The sequence below is a fragment of the Stegodyphus dumicola genome, chromosome 11, assembly GCF_044657685.1.
Source record: "Stegodyphus dumicola isolate Sdum_Otavi_A_Nest chromosome 11, ASM4465768v1".
NCBI lineage: Eukaryota > Metazoa > Arthropoda > Arachnida > Araneae > Eresidae > Stegodyphus > Stegodyphus dumicola.
The window spans coordinates 39,741,754-39,761,719 of NC_140778.1; positions in this window are offsets into that span (position 1 = coordinate 39,741,754).

Sequence of the window (19,966 nt, forward strand, 5' to 3'; positions counted from 1 at the left end):
ATTTGAGTCGTAGAATCGAAATATGTAAAAAAATTGGTATGTTATTTCAGAAAAAGTCCGATTTTGTGTCAAAATACCTATGTTAGAATAGTGCTATATATAAATCTAATATATATCCTAAGTCGCGCTTTCGAGACATGAATAACGCAATTTGAATTTTGTCAATCGGCCCAGTAGATCGGGAGATATAGGACTGTCCCATTTTTTTTTTTTTTTTTTTTTTTTGAGCAGTGTAGATAAAATTCGATAAAGAAAATATTTTAAGAATGTGTTTTATTTAAACAACCTGATCGTAGAAATCTCTCCTTTGTGTATTTTTTCTGTAAGCAAAACTATATTAACAAAGCGCTTACTGAAACATATAAAATGGAGTGATTATTCAGAGAATCTACATATTAAAAGGGTATGGGATAGCTCATAAAATTTCAGCTGACACCCATTAATTCCCAAAAGAAAAAAAATAATAGATTATGCATTATTCTGTATCTAAATAATTCTGTTTCATTTCATTGTGTTATATAAATATGTAATTATTAATATAAAGATGTAATTTTTTACGTCTTGCAAAAATGCAGCATTAGCACATTCAAGTAAGTTTTATTCATGATAAATCCATGGATAATTTTACACTATATGTAATGGTACGTACATTATTTTCTTTTATTGTCAGGACTTTTCTGAATAATATGCCTTAATTTATCACCTTAAGTAGTCTTCAGAGTTTGTAATTATACATATTTGGAAATCACAGAATACTTAATCTGCAATTTTAATTTCATTTACTTATGATTGCTGTAAATGATTATGATTTTGGATGTCATATAGTAATCCCTAGCACAAATTCTAAACAAATTTTCTTGAAATCCCATGCATTTTCTTTTTCTGTATAAATAAAATATTCCAATAAAACCTACCACCATTGGATGACTCTAATTTTTTTTTTTTTTTTTGTAAGCAGCAAGAAATTTTATACTATAGCCTACACATCTATTGCCTATGTGCCTATAATTTGCTATCATTTCTGATGGTGGAAATGTAGTGAATTTTCATAATTATGTAGTTTTTCAGTATAAATATAAATAAGAAAAACTAAATTTGTTGTTTTTTGATAAATAAATTTTTTTGTTCTCTTAAACCAGAACATGCATAAAAATATTTATGTTGATAAGAGATCGTACAATTCCCCCCCCCGGAGTTCTATACGGATGGTAGAAAATGAGAATGTTTTCTTATTTGCTTAACTGATTTTTGCAAATCATGAAAACAGTATCCTTTTGAGCGAAGAAGACTTTTATGAAGTATATTACAAAAAAATGACTTCTGTTTCATGTGACACACAAGAAATATCCTAAAAAGCTAGCCTGTCTACCAGCGTTCAAACTGCCAGTGCACCTTAGTCTTATCCACTCGAATGAATACTAATCATGTGAATGAATACTAATCATGAAAGATGATAATAATTTTACTTGTAAGAATTTTATGTTCATTTTATAGAAGGTTTCTCAGTTTACTCTGCTGTAGAATCTTCGGATGAAGTTACCATTACATGATGTATCATCATTGTTTTTTCTTCATATCAAAACTGATTTAGAAACTGCACTTTTTTCTTTCATTTTTAATAATTATGCCTAGTAGCAGAATAACTATATAAAAAGTGTTTATAATTGTTATTTTCCAAGCAAATTTAATAGCTTAACATCATTCAATTTATTATACCATTGTTATATAAGAATCAAAAATGGCTTATGTGCATTTAATTACATAATTAACATTCATTTATTGTTTTACAATGGTTTAAACTAATGTTATGTTTTCATAATATCTAATATATTAAACAGCAAGTCTATTTTGCTTGGTTTAATATTGGTTTCCTAGGGACCAATGCAATATTTAATGTGTTAAGAAATTACTGATGAAATGTTAAATGGATAAAAACAACGCATTTGTATATAGAAAACAAACAATTGAAATATTCCAACTTCAAGTTTTGTAATTATGCATATGATCCATGTGCAAAAAATATATTTGAATGCAGTACTAAAAAACTTAGTATTTACAGATTTTAAGAATTTATAAAAATATTCATATTATGCAACATAATCTGATGTTTTTGGCAATATATATTAAATTGTAATTTATCAACCTAAATAAAATTTTGATTAAATATTAGCTACCAAAATATTAACAAAGAGCTCGCGCTTTATTCCATAAAACAAAATACCAAATTATAATTATATGTTTTAATTTTTACAAACACAGAAAACAAATAACTGTGCATGAAAAAAAAAACCGAAATAAAGAATATTGTAGAAATTATCGAAAATATCGAATAAATTTCATGACATGCAAAATGTATGCCAGAAATTGCCACACGCTATTTTGCTCTCTCACCTCAGTTGATCATTCGAAAAGTTTTAAGAACGAAGCTCAGATTTTTCAAAAAGTTTTTACATTCTGCTAAATGTTTCCCCATTTACAATTGTCTTTAAATAAATTTAAAATTTATTGCGAATGTTAAGGATCTTACTGTGGAAATACTATTCATCAAGCTTAAAGCCTGTTTAACTTCACCTATAAGCAATAATCTCCATAATGACTGTAGCTTCCTTTACACAATTAGGAATTTCATTATGCAGTTGAAAACAGCATATCTTCACAGTTTGTGATAGGCAGTCTCGCGCTCTAGAGATAGGAATATTTTATTCCGCGCAATTGTTGCCACTGATTGTAATCGTTGAGTTTCTTAATAAAAAAATTCGTTAAAGTTTAAAAATTATAAAAGAGATAATAAAACAAATTTGAAATTCAACATTTGGGCTTCTAAGTGCCCATATTCAGGTGGAGGACTGCATTATTGAAAATTTGATGTCTCTAGTTATTGTTGTTTTTTTCCAAGTGTGAGAAACGTACATACATTCATACAAATTCTTCATTAATTAATTTCCTTAAATATAATAAAGGGCGATAATATTTGGTGGCAATAATTTGAAAAGTAATAAGACATTTATAGTGATTTGACACAAATACCGTTTCGAAACTAACAGGCCTTCCGGGCTAACACCCCTTCGGCTAATAAGTTCGAGCATGACTAAAAAAAATCAATTACGTAGAACATTCTGGATTTATCTGAAATTTAAATATTGTTGCAAATGCTCAAATATACGTAACTGCAATTTATTGTTTCCGACAAACTTATTGTTGCTTCACAATAAACTTATTCTTACCTGCAAAATAAAGAAATGTTAACTGGTTAAAAATCAAATATCCTTAATTAGGTAAATAAAAGTAAAAAAAAAAAAAAAAAAAAAAAAAAACATATATGAATAAATTCGACTTATGTCTCTGAAATATTTAGGTCATTTAGTAACAAATTATTCATTGGTTAACCAATGATTACATAAATAAATAATAAACGAAGAAATAGCATTCAGGTTTTTGTCAATTTGTCATTCTCATGTTTGTCATTTTGGGCATTACATTCTTATTTTTTATCACACATTACAAAAGAAATTAGTTCAAAAATATGCTTGTACTATCAATTTTAAGTTTTCAATTTTCTGTTGCAAAGACTCAACTTTATTTATTTTCAGTACATATTTTTTGCTGTCATAATGCATGAATATTTATAATTTTTGGCGCATATTGATAAAATAGAAAACAATTAATATAACTGAGTATATTAAAAACTGCACATGAAGACTTGCAAAACGTAATACACAATATTATATTAAGACACAATCATAGTATATTTTTACCACCGTGGAATTTCCATAAATAATACTCAAAATTCTCGGCGGCAAAATACTCAACAAAACACCCCCGACGCATAAATACTCAACACGGTATAACTCTGGGTCTACGGGAATTATTGACTTATTATGAGAATTATTGACGAACTCTCTTCGGATCACAATCCGGTTAAAATAATTCTTGACATCAGTAGACACCAGATCCTTTCGCACGGACTGGCAAAAATTTGTCAAAGCTCTCAACAAAATTCACTGCGCATTACCCACGATATAATCGGGGGATAAAATTGATAGTTTTTTCCAGGAGATCACAGAAAAAATTATCTCTGCTCACAAGCATGCAAAGCAAGAAATTGCCCCCAGAAAGGTTAAAGGAAGTAAGGAACTCGCCAGTCTCCTCAAACACCGCAATGCTGCGAGAAAGAAATTCCAAAGAATTCGCTGTAGTGATGATAAAAAATCTCTACAGCGATAAAAAATCTCTATACCCCTTGAAATCTCTCAAAGGATCCAATAAATATAAAAAAGAAAATTAAAAAAGGAGAAAAAGAGAAAAAAAAAAAAAAAAAAAAAAAAAAAAAAAGGAAAATTTTATTTAAAAAAACTTAAATCCCCAAAAGAGGTTGTATTTTTATCATAATTCGAAACTTTCAAACATGATCTACAAGGGGTAGGGCCTTCCAGCCCAGGTACCCTGGTGTACCATGATACCGCTCTACTGGAGGTACGCATAAATAATACTCAAAATTCTCGCGCACACCCGGACGCAAGATGTTTCGTGGGTGGAGTTTGAAATTAAAACTAAGACCAGCTCGAGTTGGATGTCAGTACCTTTTTCAAGATACAAAGATTGAAATTTAGATTTTGCAAAAATTAGTTAATTCCTGGAAAAAAAAAAAAAAAAAAAAAAAAAAAATTTAAATGTTATTTTTCTTCTTAACTAGCATTATACAACAGTTTATTTTTCTAAACTTTAATCTTTCTAACGTTTTAAGCGGTAGGCGTGGTATATAAAATGATGCTACGGAACCGAATATTTAATTCCAAGATACTTAATCTCACAGAGATGAGACAAATTGCTCATCCTTAGCTTAAAAATAGTGGACTGCAGCGTCGCTGTATTACAGAAGTTAAGAACAGCAGAACACCATAGAGCGAAGTGTGTTAATAGGAGGAACCTAATGCATCGACTGAATGAAGTACTGAATGAAGAAAAAATACGAGTAATTATTGCAGATTCAAAATAAAAATGTAATTTAGTGACCGACTGTAACTAGCTAATTTTTTTAAAATTTCTTTATTCCTTTTCCTTGACGAGAAACTTCAACGTTTTTTACATTTTGGACGACATACACGAAAAGCCATAATTTATGTTAAATTACTCAAGAATTAAAGCTCATTGAAGAATTGAAAAAATTTACTCATAGGTGAAAAAATTACTTAAATATTAAACTTATGGGGAATCAGCAGAAACGTTGTAACTGATAGTAAGTTTAAATAATTATTGGGTAGTTGTCGGCAAACGTCCTTGTCGGCTAACTGCTGTCGGTTAAGCCGCTGTCATCTAAGTATCAGCGACTGTATTAGATCTACGAATCCTTCCTTGTCCCATTCATAATCTTTGTTTAATATGAATTATTACAGAAATTGCTATCCACCAGTTTTTTTCTTCTCCTTTCGGCGTATAAAATTTTGGAAATTTCCGACAGCAACAACGTCGTCTCTGTCTCTGACTGACTGACTGTTTGTATATTGCCAGAATGCAGCACATGGCCGCTTGTCTGGCTCCATAAATTACCATGAAGGCACATCGCAGTAGTACAATCATCAGTTTAGAGAGGTAGTTGGTAAAAAGGGGGCCAACATCGCAGACCAAGCAAGGAGACGATCATGGACAGACGGGTAGTGTGTAAGTCATCATGTGCAATAACGAGAAACATAAATACAAAATACATAAATAAATACAACTTTTAAAATAAAGATACAATCATAAAGTAAAAAAAAAAATAATATAAATTACAAGTGTTCTCTATTGAATAAAACTGCATTGTTTCTTTGAGCAAAGCGGTGGTTTTGGAACATATGATTAAGTTTTTGATTGCATTGTAGTAAAGATGTTTTTAGAAATGTTGTTAGCTGCCAAATGCATTTGCGATATATTGCGAGACTTTTGTTTTTTGAAAAGTAATGGTGAGTGAAGACTGTTTCTTGTAGGATTCAAAATCAAAAATATGCTTAAACTACCAAGTTTTCCAATTTCAGGATTTTATTTAACCGCTTTCCCGATTATCCCGAGTTAATTATCATCCCGAGAAAACTCGGGCAAAGCAGAATTTGTCAATACGATTTTTTTTTTTTATCACGGTTTTACTCGGCCTGGTGGAAATGAAAGGAAATATTCAGCTTTCATTGGAAGTTCGCCAAGTTTTCTTGGTTTCGCGGTTCTTTTGGCGTTACTGGTCACGTGCTTTCCCTATTGTCTAGTATACGTCGGCTTGTGGATTAGTAATGTATAAAGAATGATATTTGCCTTGAAAAAAGTAAAGTAATGGCGATTATGCAAGATAGCGAAAGCGATGATTTTTCCGATAGTGATTATAACTTCAAGGCATTTTCCAGATGTTATTCCTGCTACTGAAAAAAAATCAAATCCTATGAGACAGTGTTCTCTATGCTCCCGTAAAAGAGAGTCTAGAGGTAAGCAAGTAAGAAAAGAGACCAGATACCAGTGTATAGAATGTGAGGTATCGCTTCGTATTGCCCCTTGTTTCAAAAATTCTCATGCAACAACTAATATTTAATTCTTTTATGTGCCCGAGATAACTCGGGATAGTAAACTAATATTAAAACTAAATGCTCTTACACCTGTAAAAAATTAAAAATTCAACTTAAAACTTATATATTTGATTTTGTTTCGTTTCCTTGTATTTAATAATAAAATAAAAAAATGTGATGAATTTTGCATTTCTTTTTCAAAAAAACGTGTAAGGGAAGTGGTTAAAGCTGAACGCTAAATGGAGTAATGTATAAATCAAACCTTTTAAATAGCAGTAGAGTTTACTATTCGTTTTTTCCAAACATAAATTCGGAATTCTAGTAGCGTTTTCTATGTGTACTTTCCAAGGAAATCTCGCCTTTTTAATTAAAAACTGCCAATTGTTATGTTATTGTTATTAATCAAAACTGCCGATGATCAGTGATAATGTCAAGAATTTTTATAGGATTTAAAATTTCTAGACTATCCCTGCAAATAAAGCTGGAAGCATGCACAAATAATTGCGCAAAATTTACCCCTAAACATAACTTTCAATATCAAGTATTCTCCAAACCTTAATCGAATGGATGTAATGTCTCATATTATAAAAAATAATAACTCCATTTCTCAAAACGTTTCATTTACGGAAGAAAGGCTCAGCTTCCTTACGGAATTTTTTAATGAATTTTCATAATAAAATGATGGTGTGTGGTGTGGTGTGGTGTAAGTGATTATGAAAAAGCCTCGAGGGCTATCTGCCTAAGAGGAGAAGGGATGCCTTCGTAGAGGACTTTTTCAGGGAACCTGGCTCGTATACACGTTACACACGGCATTATAAAATGAAAAATATTGGATGGGATCAATCGTCTACAGGATCATACACAGCGTGCATAATCCTGAGCTTAACTGTCGCCGAAATATTAAAAGGATTTATCATCGAAGACTAATTTTCTCAGAAACAATCTACTTTTTTTACCTAAGTTTATAATAAGTCAACCAATCAGCTGGCAATGCCAGCCATTACACTGATTTTGACGGCGGTTTTAATTCTACACAATTGTTTTTCAGCTTCGAATTATTTTACAAAATTATTTGTTGAAATAACTTGCACAATTTTCAAAAATATGGTAATCAGTTGTGATTTTTCCTTTTAGCGCTCAATAGCTCTGCTGGTTTGTGACAGCACAAACAACTTCGAAATCAGAGCTATTTGATTTTGAAAAGCCTCCTATCCGACATTAAAATCCTGAATATAAATTGTCGTAATATTTTTAATAGTAAAATAAAGTGCAATTTCTGCTTCATCCTAACGCTCTAAAATGTACATAGAAAGGAAAATACTAAAGAAAGAAAAGAAATATTCTGTAAGAGTTGAAACAAAGATTCGACGCTTTTGTTTTTGTTTTCTAATAGTTTTAGGAATTTTCTTATTAATACATTTATTTATTTGTAGTAATAAAGTGTGCTATGGATTTTCCGTCGTCTAGGTTTCCTCTATCCCTCCTGAAAGTTTACAACCGATTTGCTGAATCTCCCTGTATGTAAATATGTCTAAGATGTAAAACATGGATTTTAATTATAAATGTATAACGAAAGTAAAGCAAGCTTATACAGCTTGCTAGGTGCAATTTCTTGTTTTAACTTTCAATTCGGATGAAGGATGATAAATCGAATTTTTTTAAACAAGCTTCGAACATGTAATGAATTTAAAAATCATAGTACACTACTTAAATTGAGTTATTTCAGAATTGCTGACCACCAGGTTTTTCGTAACGTTTGTGGTAAAAAATATTTAAAATTACTCTGCACAACGAAATTAATATTCTTTCTCTATGGTTTAAACAAAACTACTTTGTCTCAGTAAGATAAAGTGGTGGTTTTGGAACGTAAATTACATTATTGCTTTCTAGTAGGGTTTTTATGAGCGTGCGGTTCGCTGCCAAAAGTTTTCGCTATATGTTTCGGAACTTTGATTTGCCATGTGAATGACGTTAATTGAATTAATTCAAAAATTCGCGAAAATTGTAACAAAATTCAAAACTCGTAATCTAAACTTTTCTCCCAAAATATATGCTTAAATCTGAACGGTTTAAAATTGATGTAAAATTAATAATGTGAGAGTTTTGTAAGCTTTTACGAAAAACAAAGTTAGGCAAGATATAAAACCGAGCTACGTTTCACTGAGGAGATCGGAGATCACCACTTTGTAAAGAAGTTTTCAACATAGTGTTGTCTTTACTTCATCTGTAACCTGTTCCCTAGATCTATCAGACGTAAAGTCTAAAATTCCGGTCGGTACGGCAGATCCTGCACTCAGAATTAAATAAACTGGGAAGAGTACATGAAAGAAAAAATCATTTCTTGTAGCTGCTAAGTGGCGGTCATTAGCATAAATCTTGCGATAAAAATGTTCAGTTATAATAGCATTTCACACATAAAATACCAATACAGTAAAATACAAGGAAAGTAGTTAATAATATATGTAAGTTTCATTTCTAAATTCGAAGTGGGCGCGAACTACAGGTTCATATCCGTGAAACGTACAGCGTAATGTGATCTGTGAATTATGAAGTTCAATCCGTAAATTTGTTTTTTAACCACCAGCCGTCGAGCCGTCGATTCGGTAAAAACTGGTAGTTCTGACTTGGCCTGGATTCCATGCGAACGGCCTGTTTTTACGGTACGTTTAGCGGTTTTCACTAAGAGTAATGTGTATTCGAGACAGTTTCGCTTCAAACATCCTCCACGAAGATATACTTACTTCATACTTAAATAATTCATACTTAAAAATTCACAAAGTTTAACATCTCGAGAATCTAAAATTAGACTACGCCGAATTTCAGATTTGTTGTTCGCATCCATAGCCCAAATCAATCTATTACAATTTTTTGAAGCTAATGCTACATTAATTTTATGCAAATCCAAGTCGATATATCTATTGGGTTCAAAATAATAGGAAAAAAAGATAAAATCATGAGTATTGAGAGTAACATGAAGAAACACAATATTATAACCAAGATTATTAATATCAAACAGAGTAGACAGCTTCTGATTCCGTACAATAATAACAGCTTTAATAGTGTCACTATTACCATCAAAGTAAACCCGGTAAGAGGAAGGCAAGTTGGGAATAGAGCATTTATAAGAGTGAGGCTTCTGAACAAGAGCAATATCAATGTTAGAATTTTCCATATTTAAAACAAGCTACTGAGTAGCCATTTTCGAACGATGAAGATTAAGTTGAATAATTTTAAGAACAGAAATGGGAAAGTTAGCCATAATTAATTTGATAAAAAATTCTATTTTTCATAAAAATGTGAGAAGGACAATTTTCGGAGAAAGGCTTATGCTTGACATCAACTTTCTTGCCAACATCCTTGATTTTGCTATTATAACGAATGCAATTTACACAAGCTTGGGTTTCTTGAGTTTGGCAGTGCTCACTTTTATATTCTTTTGCACATTTGAAGTAAGCAACAGAATTTCTGCAGTCAGCTCCTTTGTGATTATAGCCAAGGCATTTAAAGCATCTATTTATTATGATAAACTCTTCTACTTTACAAGCCGACCACTCAAAATGCAAATACGCCAAAGATAGGCATTTTCTGTATAGCTCGGTTTCATTTCGACAACGATATGCTTTGAGTTTTGGAATTTTTTAAGAGAAAAACAGAATTTAATGTTATTAATACATTCATTACCATAAAATATGTCAGGATTTTGATCAAAGAGAAGAGTTAATACATCTTTATAATCAATTTCATTTGGCACATTTTGAATAAGTAGAGCAGGATTTTTCTGTCTTGGAAGAGAAGAAATTAGTTCAGGTTTGTTGTTGACTTCATCTTTTAGTTTATTACGATCACTTAAGGAAGAGCATTGCACTAAAATTCTGTTATTAGAAATTGTCCTAATCTTTTTTATACCTAATGTCTTTTCTGTAGGATTAATTTTTACCTTCAAAAGTTTTTTAACTTTAAGGGATGTAAAATTTTCCAATCCAGCAGCAAATTACAGTCATTTGACTGTTTCTTTACATTTTCTCCCCTAGATGCCGATACCACCTCAGCATAAGAAGGTCTCATAACAGAGATTTTCAAACTTGTCACACAAGCTTCGCGATAATTAGCATATTGTAATCTTTCAAAATTTTTAATTCTAAGAGATTTTAACTCACCCAAAGCAGTCCTAGCATGTTCACGCAGCTCACTGTTCATATTGCATTTAGATGCAAGTGCTGTGTTGATAGTATCTTAATGTTTTTCAAGAGACGTGTAAAACGTGTCAAGCTCTTTATCCGCCATCTTGAATTATCCGCCATCTTGAAAATGTCAGGATTTTGATCAAAGAGAACAGTTAATACAGCTTTATCATCAATTTCATTTGATTTTTAATAAATAGATCATTAACATTTTTAATAAGTAGAGCAGGATTTTTATCCGCCATCTTGAAAATGTCTGCTTGCTTGATGTAATCACGGAATGCGTGTTGCCAGGGGCCACAATCATTCCCGACTTTTGGGCTGCCTATAATAGTCTGGAAGACGAAATATTTCGTACCTGTTTTGCAGGTGCACATACTATTGGCACTGGGGGCGTATGGTCGAAGAATTTCTTGGAAATTTTACTAATCGAATATCTGTATGTCTATATGAATATCTGTATGAATTTATGTGGAGGAAAGGACAGTACCACTTGATTGAGAACGATTTATTTAAAGTTTTCATGCTTGACATTTCAAATATTTACTCCCGCCACTTTACGCGATACACCCCCCGAAGAAGAATTTTTTAACGCTTCTTGCTGCTGCTGATGACTTTGATGTGCTTGGGGCATACTCATCTTAACTGAAAAATAAATGAAGGGATTTTTGGGGACAGCCTTTTTTTAAATGAATGTGAGTGAATGTATTTTAATTTTTCGCTGATGTGTAACGATTTTAAGTCTTAAAACTTACTATGCTTATGAAACGGTTATCAGATTTAAAATTTTTTTCAACTGCTTTTTTGAATTTATTTTAGGTTTTCACCATGCTAAATGTCCCGCTTTTACATAGTGCCTTTTGGAGGGATTGCCACTGCAGGAGACCAGATGCGAGAGCTAGCCGAGTTGGCAATTTCGAAAGGTTGGGCAAAACAATGGGCAATTCTTCGCTTCTGCCTTCCAACCTTGTATTTGTTTCGTTTTGGAAATTTCATATGAATGAATTGTTACGTGAAGCGCCTTAACTTCAGTATTTTTTACTGAGGGTAATACATATTAATTTTGCAATATTCGAGGCATAACGGTAGCGAACGAAAGATATGCCTAAAGTACTAGTAACTATCAAGTTATAGCGCAGGTTTGGAAGGATATTACCTGAAGAATTAGATATTAGATGACGCTCTGGAATCACACAACTTATCCACTGAAGATGCGTTTCCTTTCAAGGCTACCATTTTGGAATGAGCGTGTGACGAAAAATCATGCATTATTAGTTTTAAGTTACCAGCGTCATAGATACTAGTTTTGAATTTCTTAAAATAAAAGGTTTTAATTTCTTCAAAACTAGTCAGCAGTGCTATAAAAAAATTCTAAAATATATTAAAATTGTAAAGTATGCTTACATTTAACACAATATTTTATATTTTCAAAACTGTAACAGTAGTTTGAATGAATGCATACTCTGAATATAATGCTAAATCAATAAATAACGTCACGAAGAATATGGCATATAAAAGAAGAATTTTAGATGCTTCAGATCTGACATTCGCAGGCCGTTCTATGTCTGAAGATCGCGGATGTCAACACCAAAGAATTCATTTCCCCTGTTTCTGTTGGGCTGTTCGTAAAGGAGAGATGAGGCAAACTTTCAATATTTGTGGCGAGCTATTGGAAGCTTTCATACTGGTGTCTATTTTAACTGAAGACTGTTACAGTCTTTTACACACTTTTCGTCAAAGCGCTGCTCCATCGCGCATGATTGAATTTGGAAGTGTAGCCTTTTATTTTCTGGGAGACCTTGAAGGATATCCGTTGCGTGTCTTCTCCGAGAAGCAATAACATGGTAGGCCTTAACTCCAGAATCCCATCCACTTGCGTTCGTAACTACAGAGAACTGAGTTTCCTGTACTTAACAGGAGGTTTACACATCATGTGTGGATAGCTTCAGAGAAGCACGAGAAGACATACGTAGATAGGCATTTAAAAGCCTCAAAATCGTTTCCTGCTTCGGCTATGGATATTTTTAAGCTGTCAACGTCATTTCCGGCGCAAATAGAAACTCTCTAATCGATTTGTTGTTCAGCAGCATAAAGTTAATTTTTCCATTTGTTGTTTAACAGCAGAAACTGTTTGTCAGATTTATTTTCTGACAGCGGAAACGCTTTCTCAAGGCTTGTAGTTGGAATGGAGGAACTCTTAGTTTATTGTTTCCAACTCTATTTTCAACCATGTCTGTTCTGCCTTCCATAGCTTCGAATTTATTTTCCACTACGGCAGTAATTTCTATTTTACCTTGAACTGCAAAAACTGACAATCGTTGTCTTAAGTTGCTCCCCACCACTCTTTCCCTTGCCATTCAATCGCACATCTGACACCAAAAGCTGTTTCGAATGTACAAGTTCGTAACGGATTCAATACACTGAGAACCGATGGTAGCTTGATAAAACTTGCTTTCGCGTACCAAAAGAAAAAAAAAAACAATCCTCGAACTTTTCACAAAATCGCTCATGAAGCTCTTCTCAGTCCGCAGAGCACAATCAGTATTTTCTACTTCACACTACTAAGAATGTGTAACACACCACACCACAAAGCCCGGGTAAAAGTAAAGCTCGCACCGATAACTATCAATAATCCTAATTAATCTCTGCGCTAAATTGTCTGAAGTCAAACTGAGAACTGATGCTGTCTCCGAATTTATATACCGTATATACCCGCGTATAAGTCGAGATATTTTGGACAAAAAAAAAAGACTTCAAAGTGGGGGGTCGACTTATACGCGGGGCCATAAAAAATTAAAAGAATCGGAAGTTCAAAAATTTCTTTATATAATGCAGTTGTTTTCTTCCCGCACTCAAAGTGGACGACTTACCAAATAAGTCACTTACTTGAAGTAATTTCATGACTTAAATTATGTGACGAACTAATCACAGAGTTTTATACTTTAACTAGAGTTAAGTTTCGATAAAACGTACGTATAAGTCTTTATAATATTTATTGTTCATTCAAGAAATACTTTTGTTAACAGGCGTACACGTCAAAATTTAAAAAAATAGCCCACGCAATAACTGAACAGTTTTGACTATTTCTTTTAACTTTTAAAAAGGGGAAATGCAGATAGATTTTACGTACGCGAATCTTTTCCGGAAGAAATTCTAGAATTTTAATTCTAAAATTCTAGAATTTCCAGACCAAATTCTAGAAGAAGGATTTTGATTTTGTTTATTTACCAAGGTATTTTTTATCGTATATTTACTTTTTTTTTCCTCAGATGATTTTGAATAAATGTAGTACTTAAAAAAAAAAAAAAAAAAAAAATTCGAAGTTTCTCGATCGATTTTGGAAGTGGGGTTCGACGTATACGCGGGTTTCTTATTTTCTACGAATTTTTTATATCGAAGTGGGGGGGGGTTCGACTTATACGCGGTATCGACTTATACGTGGGTATATACGGTACTAGTTTCCCTCAGCCGGCGATAAATTTACAGTTTTTTTCAGTTCTGAAAATTGTGGGAATCATCTACTGTTACAGTCACGTATAACGGCTGAATACTGTTACAGTTATATAATCATTGTGTCTCGTGTGGCCAGTGAATGTTCTCCAGAGATCGGGAGAAAATGTCGTGCGATTTCTCGCCAAGCATCTCTGCAAAATTTAGTCGCGCAAACAATACGCTATCTTGGCTATATCTCATCAATTTAGCGAGAATGCCGTCTAACCCAAAGCAATCTTCGCATTTTTACAGGCCGTTCGCCTCACATTGTCCAAAATAAGTAACAGTATATTTTTGTTTAAATGATCCGAAATTAAATTCATTGCCTGGCTCCTACATTTTGCGTTTGTTTTAGCGGAAACCGGCTATAACAGTTGAAAGACATTTTGCGTGACTGACTTTACAGAGGGAGTTTACACATTTTTAAAGCGATTTCGATAGACATTGTCAAAAAACAAAATATTTATAAATAAAAGATTTTTTTATTTGCTTATTACTTCAGATAAGAAATATCGTCTTCTACTTTTAAATTTATTCTCTTTCAAATGCGTGCGTATACAAAATGTGAATTAAAACATACTTTTTCGAGAGTAACGGAGGAGAATAATTTGTCTTCGATAATTAATAAACGCTGCGTAAAACCAACGTCAAATAGCATTAAGCATTCTAAGAGCAAAATCAGCAACATTTTCTGTCAAAAAGGAAACAAAAACTGTCAATCCCTACTTCTATATACACTCATGTCCAAAAATTAAGGATAATGCAAAATCAGACAAAGGAAGAGTTAGAAGCAAAACAAATTTGTCTTATTTGTAACGCTTATTTATTGAACCAAAGGTAAAGAGCAAAAAAGTTGCTATACGTTTGATATTATTATAAAAATTAGCGATTTTTTTCTCCCTGGAGCAAATTACAAAAAAAAAAAAAAAAAAAAAAAAAAAAAAAAATTGCAAAAACCACTATTACATGGTTGGTATGATTGTTAGTACATTGTATGTCTCCCAGACGATGCAATACAGTCCGTACAACGCCTAGGCATGCTGAGTATCAAATTATCGATCTGATCTTGTTTGATATTACGCCACTCAAAGAGCAATGCTCTCCGAAGTTCCGGTAGACATGTAGGAGGAGGTTGACGGGCAGCAACTCGTCAGCCAAGCATGTCCCACACGTGCTCTGCTGGATTAAAGTCCGATGAGACTGCTGGCCAGTTTATACGGGTGATACCCTCCGACTGAAGACATTCGCTTGCGATGTTTGCACGATGAGAACGGCCGTTGGCATCCATAAACACAAATTTTGCGCCCATGGCGCCCCGAAACAAACGTACATGTTCCAGAATGACGTCCCGATAGATTTGGCTTGTCATGGTTCCAATTTGAACATGCAAGTCAGTTCTGGAACCCAGAATAATGCCACCCCAAACGAGCACTCCTGCACCACCGTAACGGTGTCGTTCAATGATGTTTTCTTGGTGATAACGGGTACCTGGAACTCTCCATATAAAAGTCCGGCGAGAATCAGACTGCAAGCTAAACTTGGACTCATCGGAAAACATAACACAAGCCTACTGTTGCGGTGTCCACAATGCATGTTCTCTACTCCAGGCTAACCGCAGGCGACAGTGAGTTGCAGTAAATGGAACGCATCTAACAGGTTTACGAGCATATAGACCAATCTGCCCTAAGCCTCTGTACACGGTCTGCCTCGAAATTGTCGTACCAGTGGCTGAAGAGAGCTGGTGAGACAGGTCTGAGGCTGTGCTCCGCCTGTTTCTTTTGGCAGTAACTGCCAAATAGCGGTCCTCATTCGGCGTTGTAACTCTGGGGCGATGTGTGTTGTAACGTCTACTCACATTAGCATCATCTTGGAATCGTATCCAAAGCCTGGAGATGACACTCTGGGCAATTCCAAGTTCGTCTGATACTTCCAGTTGGGTACGCCCACATTTCAGACGGCCCATAATTCTACCACGTAAAAAATCATCCAAATGCGTCCTTTGTGCCATAACTATTCGGTTATTGCACTGAAATGCTTATAAAGCGCCTGCGAACAATTTTACTTCTTTGCCTGTATTCCTTATATATCACTCTCTTACACTCTTATTATTGTGACGTACCATCGGTGTCATCTGGTTACTTCCTGAAATTTGCAAATGATTCTTGAAGATGTGTGAAGTGATTTTACAGGTGATATATTTATTTTAGAGTTCGATTTCTGCGTGTTTCCGAATTATCCTTCATTTATGGACATGTGTGTAGAAAGAAGACTCCAGACGAATACTGGGAAACGATGAGTATTGTTCCTAATGCTTCCAAAGTTAAACGGCTGTTAACAGAAGCAACTCGGTCCACATAGGCATCAGTTCGAAATCTTTTAAACACATGCGTAGCTGCAATAACTAAAATAACATGCAAGGATTTGTTGAATAGTATACGGTAAATACTACTTTTATTACTTTACCAAAAGAGATATATTTGAAGGACTTCTGTCATCTTTCTTTTTCATACATTTAGAAATATTAGTCTTCAAACTTCTGTTTGAGGTGGGGAAGAAATTTAAGCTCACAAATATTTGCATGCGATCTTGATATTTGGCGCAACAACGAGCAAAATGATACGATCTTAGGCTAGATATAGTCTCAGGGGATGATTTTTTTGTAACGATCCATAACATCCTATAAGAAAAGATGTTATAGCTGTCGTTGCTAAAGAGAACGTTTAGTTAATTGTAACAGGTGAATGGAATCCTTCGATCTTGGAAAAGATTCATGAATTCGAAAAGTCGAACACTAGCGTTTTTCTGGCCATTCGAATCGTTCGAAGACTAAATTAAAAACGTTAGTCATTTAAGCACTAAACATTTTAAATAAACGAATGCTATTATCGCAATTTCAAACGGCCAGGATCTTTAATATAAAACTTCTACTGTGCAGCGATTTAAACTTTCATTTTTTCTAGTGGTTTTCCCCATGAGTAACGTGCATACGAGCCAGTTTTCCTTAGAAAGTCCTCCACGAAGGCACCCCTCCCCTTAGGCAGATAGCTCTAGTATGCTTTGCCGTAATCTTAATAAACCAAACAAAACAAAACCATCTTTTCAAGAGGGAATTGATCTATCCATGATTAGGTCTTATCAGTGCGGACCTTTCTCACTTCCTACTGCTGCGAATTCAGATAATAGCGGAAAATGTTAAATTTAAACTGTTTGTAAAATGTATTTGGTGTCAAAATGTTTGTAAAATGTATTTGATGTCAAAATGTATTAAAAGAGAAATTTCTAGATTGCCGATTTTTAATTTTGTTCTTCAATTGTGAAATTTCGAGTTTATCCTTATTTCGAGTTACCTGCAACTAATTACAATTAATATTAAAATATTTCCCCCTTTTTTCTTTATTTATTAAATTTCATATAAAGCTTTTTAAATTTGGATGACTGAATTCCCACCGGTTTTCATGTGAGCATAAAACATTAATAAAAAAATAAAGTAAATATCTGCAAATACCGTAGGAAATAGATGTAGCTTCAAATCTTTCTCGAAAAGCCAATTTTTGGTTAATAATAAATGAGTGGTGGATAACTTAACTAGCATGTCAAATGTAACAATGTAAGGATTTGGTAAAGACCTTCAATTGTCGAAGACATTTAATTGTGAATGACGATCTTATTATGACAGCTATTTTTACACACTCGAATATCTTTCTTTATACAATGTGACTCTGAGACATAGCGTTAAATTTTTGGAAAAATATGAGAGGCTTATCTCAGTTAGATCTACTGAACTACGACCATTAGTCCGAGCAGAATTAGCTTCACTCAACAAAAAAAGGCAACTATATGAAAGAATTTTCATGCCTTATTGGCCGTTAATCAAATGGCGACAAAGCTGAACGAGAAGTTTCATTTTAAATACCTTTTTTATTAAGTCCATCTACTCTCAGTTTATACAAATGTAACCGTGAACACAGAATAATTAAATATTGAGACATAAACCTCGAATAATAATCCGATAACACAGTTCAATTAAAAATAAATATTAAATTATTAATTGATTGGCTACGTTTTAACTACGCAATTCTATGAGTGACAACTGGAAAGCGAGCTTTCGGCGAAAGGCATTAAGTAGTACATGTAAATCAATGAAAAGGCACGTGAAATTAAACACTTGTTGAGAGTTTTTATAATTTTTAAAACTTTTAGGAGTTAATTCCTCTTTGCGAATTTAAACTCTAATTTCAGATTATTATTGATTTGGGGTTCATTCAGCTTGTGATGTTAACTCAAGTTATGGGTTACTATGTCAGACCGTAAGCTACAATGTCAATCTGAATTTCAAGTTATGAGCCTTTTTAGTTTGAGTAGATCGTAGGCATAATTCACAAAGTATTCCAGAACCTTGCAGAGGCATTTCAACAATGTAAAAACTTGGACGATAAAACTTTATTGCACATGACGCTCGTTATAACCACCTATCTTGTAAAAAACTAATTAATTAAAAACTACCGGAAATATTTCAGACTTTAACGGTTCCCCATAAGGGTTTGTTAAAGTTTTCTGTGCTTTTCCTGAGCTAGAAGTATACCAGTCTGCTGTTATATTCACTCTAACTAACCCATTTACTTTTTATCATTTTAGCTTTATTATTAAGCATCATTTTCTTTGCACTTGCATCAAATGCAATGCAATAGCAAAATTTAAAAAAAAAAAAAAAAATTAAAAGCGGCATAGCAGTTAGAATTTTCGGGGCAGTGTTTAATATTGGTATGAATTTTTCCCCTTTCTTTTCAGTCATTTCTCAGTTCATCAGATAAATATTCAGTTTTGTTATTAAGATGGCTTTTTTCCGATGGACACTCTGACGCGTTGGAGATAACATGCTTTATTAATGCAACCACTGTTAAATTTCTGCAAGTCGTCCTTACTCATCCGGTTTTGCTCAAGGTGACAACCGGGAACGCGTCAGACGAGGTGGAAAACCCATTTGAGTTGATCTTTTTCTTATAAGGTCCATAATAAGCTTTCTTATAAGGTCCTTATAAGGTTTCTTATAAGGTTTTTCTTATAAGGTTTCCGGCTCTCTGATCTAATGTCGATGCGAAACATGACAATGAAAGATCCGAACTAATGAGCCCTGGCTGGGCGTAGAGGCGAAGGTGGGCAAGAGGGCATGACCATTGTCACCCAAGAAGCAGCAATTCTGTTGCATTTCATTTGATTGGTCCGCGAAGCCTGCAGGTTTGTGTGCACTGTCACGTGTGAGGAGAAATCATCTCATAGGATGTTGCACACTTCTTGAATTGCTAAAACAAAATACAAGAGAAAGTTAGACTATGTACAATAGTTACATTATTAAAAATTTTGTGAAATTTCAGAAAAGACCTTTAGCTACTACATTATCAACATAAGGTGAGTTATAGTCTCGTGCTTTCCGGACACTTAAAGTAGTTTCATGCCGAATGCAATATCGAAGATGACGAACTCTCTGGACTCACATAACGACTGAAAATATTTTCGCAACTACTATTCCAATACGAACCAAAAAACTGTCTTTGCGAGAAAACTTTTGTAACACGCACAGAAACAGAAACTTCATTTTTATGCTAGATGGAAATTATAAGTACACCAATTTTATTTCTGTAGTGTTGATTATTGATATATTATACGTACCTTTGTTAGTAGAGGTATGTACTAGAATGTATTAAATTAGGAATGAAATAGTCTCACAGTTAATAACAATAATAAAAAATCGACTCTTAGTTGCTAAAGTCA